This window comes from Trachypithecus francoisi, unplaced genomic scaffold, assembly GCF_009764315.1.
Source record: "Trachypithecus francoisi isolate TF-2019V2 unplaced genomic scaffold, Tfra_2.0 Lachesis_group1, whole genome shotgun sequence".
NCBI classification, from domain to species: domain Eukaryota; kingdom Metazoa; phylum Chordata; class Mammalia; order Primates; family Cercopithecidae; genus Trachypithecus; species Trachypithecus francoisi.
In genome coordinates this window covers 67,715,067-67,722,709 of record NW_022681454.1, presented here as the reverse complement: position 1 = coordinate 67,722,709, position 7,643 = coordinate 67,715,067, and the positions used below count along the sequence as shown (strand labels likewise).

At 35.9% G+C, this 7,643-nt stretch overlaps 1 pseudogene; it reads left to right on the top strand.

The window, feature by feature from the left end:
* Positions 1-2,561: 2,561 nt before the first annotated feature.
* LOC117084908 lies at positions 2,562-4,341 on the top strand (annotated as a pseudogene).
* Positions 4,342-7,643: the final 3,302 nt, after the last annotated feature.

Sequence of the window (7,643 nt, the reverse complement as noted above, 5' to 3'; positions counted from 1 at the left end):
ATAGGTTATAAATTCAAAATATTATTGGCATTTATAAATAAAATAGAATCTCATATAAAAATTATAATAGCTAGTAAGTACTAGCTCATAAATAAAATTTCTTGTATTTTTCAATGAAATGTATTCCTTAATTGTGAAAATCACAAACCTGAATTTAGCACACTAAATATCTTCAGGTGCAATTTTTATTTGAGTCATCATTCTGCTTTCTTCAACTACATGTCTCTGTTACTTGTTGTTTCACCTTCCTTCCTATAAATATATATCACAGCCTATATTTCCATGGCAACAGTGTTCTGTTTTGCCAGTTACCAGGAAAGAAAAAAAAAATGGGAATGTGTTCCCTATGGTAAATGATTAGCTGAACTAAAAACTATCAACCATGGTTGGGACATTTACTGGTATATGTTCTATGCCATGTGATCATGGAAAACCTGAGTTTATCAAAACAACAGAAATTTTGTATATTTACCTGAGAACATCAAATTGCATTTTGGAAGATCAAGCAGTCAAAAACATGCTACTTACCTGTATTAGATCAGAATATCCCACTATTTATTATACAATGAGTTTGTGGTATACTAATAAACCTACATGTTAAAAAATGTTTCATGAAGACATTTGTAAATGTTTATTTAAATAATGTAAATCATGACTGACTGAAGAACTTAGAATATTTTCAAAAAATGTGAAGTCCGGGGTTTTATCCCACTTGCAAGCTAACGAGTTAACTTACCACAGTTTCATGGATGCTGACAAAAGTCATACAAGTCCTGGGTCAAAGACAAATTATTTTATTATTCATGGCCCACCAGGCAGCATGAGCATCGGCATATTTTTGATAGTTGTTGTCGCTCTTATGTTTCACAGAAGCAACGTGAATATGCCCAGAGGCAGCCAGCACATGCAGCAGGTTGCATTACAATAGAAGAGCCCTAAGTTTAGGAAACTCAAATTTCTTATAATGGACAGTAAGCTTGCTTTTTCCTTATTGAAGAAGTATTATGTTGAATAGCATGTATGCCTTACATTTGCTCCAGAGGAAGATAGTATATCTATTTTCCAAGCTGTTCACTATAATAATGTATTTGAAAAGATAGTCCAGATTAAAGACCGTCTTGTGTCTCCACTCGGAAGACATTCAGAAATACAATAGTCGATGGAGAATTGTCTCCTAACAGTCCTTCAATACGCTTATTTCCATTGTAAATCTTTAAGGCGTAGGAGGATGTTCTAAATCTAATTTGCATACCAAAGCCGTGTGTGTGTGTGTGTGTGTGTGTGTGTGTGTGTATGATGTGTGAAATATCTCTTAGTAAGAGGATGTAGAAATCAAGAAAAAGTTGAAGTAAAATTTTTTCAGTGCTGGATATTTTCAAACAACTTAATATTCCCCTACCATTGCATTCTTAATTATTTTAATATATAATGGGTAATAGGAGCTTTTCATTCAATTTAGTGAAAATATTTATTTAGGTATAATGGCCTATATTTGAATACCATCTCCAATATTAACTGTTTAGATGTGAAGAAAAAAAAGAAAGAAAAACTCTCTGAACTCCAGACTTTTTTCCTGTGAAATTTTACCTAATGAATTCAATTTTTTGACTAAATGAAATAATGCATGTAAATAACTTAATGTTTGCCTAGTAAATACATATTTTCTATATAATTAAAATATATTATAGAATATTATATCATATTAATTTCTGTATTATAATTAGAACAATTATGAAATAAACCTGAACATTAAATTAATATAGGAGTTTTAAGGTAAGGGTAAAGTAAAAACTGAATTAAACATTTGTGCATGCCCAGAGGCACAGGCATATATACATATAAGACAATATTCATTAGAAAATGTCAAACAGGGACCTAGAAGAATGTTATCACCAAGATGGCAAAGTACCAGCCCTCAACCCCACCATATAAGAACAAATATAGACTGCTATCCAAATATCAAAATAGTCCAGAGAGGGCTCAAGGATCCATTAAAATCTGCAGCAACACAGTACAGTTAAAAACTGGAGAATATCTACATAGAAAGGATTGCAGATGAGATTCACATACCTTAGACACCAGGAGAAAGCTAGGAGCAAAGAAGAAAGGCAAAAGCTATTGGTATCAGTCATACAGTAGGAATCATTGTGGTCCTCAGTGGCCTGCTCCACAAAGGACACTGGCATCTTTTGCCATGAAGGTAACCAACAGTCATTTCTACCAGAAAACCCCAGAGATAGAGATATGGCTGCATAAGTCCTCGCCTACCCAAGGAGTGGCCACCGTTGAGCTGCTTTGAAAAATAAACCTCTCCCAAACCCATGGGTCCTCCAGCCTTGGAGCCATGGCTACAATGAGAGTGCCCACACTATCAAACTAGGCTCTGTGTCTGTAGTGAACCAACCTATCTCTCAGACACCAGGGCCATTGTCACAGCACGCTAGTTTGCACTATGTGTTCCGGAGAGAAGCTCTTGCTGCATGTGCCAAACTCCAGGCACCAGCTCAGTTGCCATTAAAACTAGTTCCTGCCTGGACATCAGACCCTTTCTAATACTGCTCATGCCTGCGTTCCTGTTCTTGGCTCCCTCATTACTTCACAAACATCCATGTTTTGCATACTGCTACCAATGCAGTAGGAGGGATGCCTGTGTCCTAGACGCCAGTGCCAATACAGACCTGGCTCTCCAGAGTTACAGTCTTCCATGCATGCCTATACTTAAGGCCTCAGCTGTGTGGCTACTCAATGGACACCACTCATCAAAGACACCAGGTGCTACTGCCACCAGGAGTGAACCCGTAAGTGAGACCCAATGCGAAGAGGGGCCACATCAGTCACAACTTTCCCAGTGGGAGAATAATTGATTGGGAGGATGTTAGAAACCACTGCCACTAAAGACCCCAACAACACTTGCTGCCACTGAAGACATCCACAGCATTGGTGCCTAAAGATCCCTGCAATCTTCATCAATACCAGCCTCTACTGACAGAGCTACACAAAGACTGCACCTGTGTCCACACATGTGCCAGAAGCCCCACAACATACCTAGCAAATGCCCTTGCATCCATCCACACGAAGGGGGAAGGTCTTTCCTTGGAAAAACTAGCCTGTAAAATGCCAGACATCAAAATAAGGCAACAAAAATCCACAAAGAAAAACACACACATACACACACACACACAAAGAAACATAACACCACCAAAATAAAACAATAATTCCCAGTATATGGCTCCAAAGAAATGACACTATATAAACTGCCTGATAAATGTTTAAATAATTGTTTTTAAAAACACAACAAACTTTTTAAAAAATGCCAATAGATGATTCAACAAAATTACAAAAAGTTCTAAGTTTAGAAATTAACAAGAGTATATATAGATGGATGGATAGATAGATTAGATAGATAGATAGATAGATAATTTCCTGAATTTCTGGAAAAAACAGAAATTCTGGAAATAAAAAAAAAATAGAATGAAGTGAAAATGTAAAATAGAGTGTTAAAGGTAGAAACTTGTTTCCAGTTTGTTAAAGAATATAAACTGGTACTTCCTATCACACTAGTACCTGATGGGCACATATGTCCAGGTGGGGTTTCCTGAAGGTGGCAATTTTAAGAAAGAGACTGATGTTGACTTCTAGGGCCATCTGCTGCTCATTAGAGATGAAGAGGGGCCCCTTGAAGGAGTAGTTTGCATGCAGGTGGATGCTGTTATGTTTTTCTGCACCTTGGAGAATAAGGTAAGTTTGCAGACTGTTTAGCACTACTACAGTTGAATGGCCAGCTATCGGAACACAAGGGAGATTCTTCTAGTTCTGATGGGAACCCAGGATGCCATAAGTTCCACTAACCCAAAGGTCATCGATGACACCAGGGTGAGGAAGCTCTCTAAAGACCTAAAGCAGTGCATATACTACGAGATGTGTGCTACACACGGGCTAAAAGTGGAGAGGGTCTTCCAGGACATTGATCAGAAGATTGTTGCCTGTTACAAGGAGCTATTTCTTCTTTGTCCCATCAACTCCCAGCACCAGCCAGAAGGAACTTTGGCTTGATGTTCCTTCCACTGCCAATAAGCCTGTGCCTAATCATAAGCAGTACAAGTGCCGGTCCAACCTTTTCACCTCTTGAATATGGAGTGACCCAGACAGAGAGAAAAAAAGGCCTGGAGAGTCATGTGGACAGCATGGGGAGCAGCAGAGCCATCCCAGTTAAACAGGACTTGCCCTTCTTTGTCTTTGCACTGAGAGCCAGCACTTACCTCAAGCCTGCTATAGCCTGTGCCCATTATCCTCCCACTGGCCAGGGCTGATGGGTGGTCAGACCAGCCTGCATTGTGCTGAAAGCACACAATCATCCCAACTTTCCAGGCCTTAATCAATAGGCAGTGGGAGTGAACTCCAGATTGGCTGATTGCTAGCAGAATGCCACTGTTTGTCCTGACTTCAGTGCATCTCTGATAGACCTTTGACACCTTTCAACAAAGAGTTTATGGGAGGAAGAACTGTAGAAATGGAGAGATCCTCAAGAAAGCTGGGCAACTCACAAAACACCCCTTAATTTCTATAGCAGGCAATTCACTCCACAAAGGAAGGAAATCAATGAGAGTTTACATTTTTTCTTTGAGTAGCCTTTCTTTAAAAAAAAAAAAAAAATCATTTACTGGAGCTTTGCATATTTTGGCTACAAGCAATGGTAGAAACATAAGACATTAAAAAGCAAAAGAAAGAATCTCTGAACTACATGACAGTTTCTTGAAATATGTACAGTCAGAGGAAGAAAAATAAAAAGGAATAAAGAAAGCTCATGGAATCTGTGGGACAGCATCGAAAGAACAAATATTCAACTTACAGGAATTCTAAAAGAAGAAAAGAACGAAAGTGCATAAAGCTTATTTCAAAAAATCATAGCAGAAAACTTTCCAAATCTGGGGAAGGGTATAAAAATGCAGTTACCATAAGATAAAAGTTTCCAAACAGTTTCAATTCAAAGACTACACTAAGACATATTGTCAAAAACCAAAGACAAAGGGAGGATCCTGAAAGCAGCAAGAGAAAATATGCAAATCACATATAAAAGAGTTGTAATAATGCTAACAGCGGATTTCTCAGAAGAAATTTTGCATGCCGAGAGAGTGGAATAATATATTCAAGGTGCTGCACTTAAACTGTAAATCAAGAATATTTCAACCAGGAAAACTATTCTTCAGAAATAAGGAGAGATAAAGATGTCACCAGACAAACAAAATCAGAGGGAATTTATCACCAACAGACCTGTCTTTTTAGAAACACTAAAGGGTCTGGCATGGTGGCTCACGCCTATAATCCTAGCACTTTGGGAGGTCAAGGCACACAGATAACTTGAAGTCAGGAGTTCAAGACCAGCCTTGCCAAATTAGCAAAACCCTGTCTCTACAAAAAATGCAAAAATTAGCCAGGTGTGGTGGCACATGCCTGTAATTCCAGCTACTCAGGAGGCTGAAGCGTGATAATGGCTTGAACCTTGGAGGCAGAGTTTACAGTAAGCCAAGATTGTGCCATTGCACTCCAACCTGGGTGACAGAGCAAGAGCCTGTCAAAAAAAAAAAGAAAAAAAAAAAGGAAGGAAGAAAAGCAAAACTAAATGGAGTTATTTATTATTTCAGCTGAAAGAAAAACATGGTAATTCATAAAATGAAAACATATAGGCAGTGCATAAACCATTTCTGTCTGAAATATGAAGGTTAAGAGATAAAATGATTAAAAAACAACTGCAATGATTCATTAAGAGTTGTACAATTTAAAATAGAATTTGTGACATAAATCATAAAATGTGGGGTGATGGAGTAAAAATGTACCGTTTTTTAAATGTAATCAAAGTTCATTTATTATCAGCTTAACTAACTTGTTGTAACTATAAGATGTTTTATGTAATTCTTCTAGTAACAAAAGGCAAAAACATAGAGTAGATATATAAAATAGAACAAGTAAGAAATCAGAGCATACCACTATAGAAAATCACCTAAATACAAAGGAAGATAGGATGATAGGATGAGAGGAAGAAAGGAATGAAGAATCTACAAGACAACTGAAAAAGAATGAGCAAAATGACAGTAGTAAATCCTTAGCTGTCAATGATTACCTCAAATGTAAATGGATTAAATTCTCCAATAAAAATATATGGAGTAGAAGAATGGACATTAGAAAAAAAGAAGTCAATCTATATGCTGGCTACAAAAGACTCATATCACCTTTAAGAACAAACACAGATTGAATATGAAAAGTTGTAAAAGAATAGTCTATACAACTAGAAACCAAAAGACGCAGGGGTAGTTATGTTTATATCAGACAAAATAGACTTTAAGTAAAAAACTTTAAAAATAGAAAAGGTTATTATATATTGGCAAAGGAATCAATTCATCCAGAAGATATAAAATTATAAATATATATGTACTTATCACCAAAGCACTTAACTGTATAAAGCAAGTATTAACAGATTGGGGCAATACAGTAATACTAGAAGACTTCAAAACATGATTGTTAACAATGGACAGATCATCCATACAGAAAATCAGTAAAGACATATTGGATTTGAACTACATTTTAGATCAACTGGACCTAACAGACATATAAAGAACATTCCATCCAACAACTAGAGTATACATTCTTCTCAAGTGCACAAGGAACATTTTCCAGGACAGATCATATGTCATGCCACCAAATAAGTCTTAACAAATTTGAAAAGACTGAAATTATATCAAGTCTCCTTGTTAACCAAATCATATTTAACAACAAATCAATAATAGAAATATTTTTGTAATATTCACCAATATGTGGAAATTAAATGCCATGCTCCTTAACAGAGTCAAAAAAATTAAAAGCAAAATTTAAAAAAACTTTGAAAAAAAACAAAAAGGGAAAAAAACACACTAAAACTAATGAGATATAGAAAAAGAAGTGCTAAGAAGTGCTTTATAGCAATAGACACCTACATCAAAACATAAGAACAATTCGGAATTACCTAATATTACCTCAAGAAACTAGGAGAAGAAACTAAGTCAAAAGCTGAGGAAGAAAATAAAGATCAGAGCAGAAATAAATGAAACAGAAACTAGAAAAATGATATAAAATATCAACAAGACTAACATTCAGTTTTCTGGAAATGAAAAAAATGACAAAACTTTAGCTAGACTAATTAAGAAAAAATGAGAGAAGGTGTGGATAAATACAATTCAAAATAAAAGAGGAAACATCGCTTTGATACCACAGAAATACAAGTGATCATAAAAGACTACCATGAACAATTATATGCTGATAAATTGGATAACCTGGAAGAAATGAATAAAGCCTCAGACACATATAACCTAATACACAAAACTTACTAAGACTGAATCATGAAGAAATTGAAATTCTCAACAGAACAATGAATAAGGAGATTGAATCAGTAATAAAAACGTTTCCCATCGAAGAAAGCCCAAGACCTAATGGGCTCACTGAATTCTACTGAACATTTAAAGAAGAAGGAAAAAAAAGCAATCTTTCTTAAACACTTCCAAAAAATTGAATTGAAAGGAACACTTCCAAATGTATTTATTACGACACTAAAGTCAGACAAATACACTACAAGAAAAAAAGATTACAGGCCGATATCCATGATGAACACACAT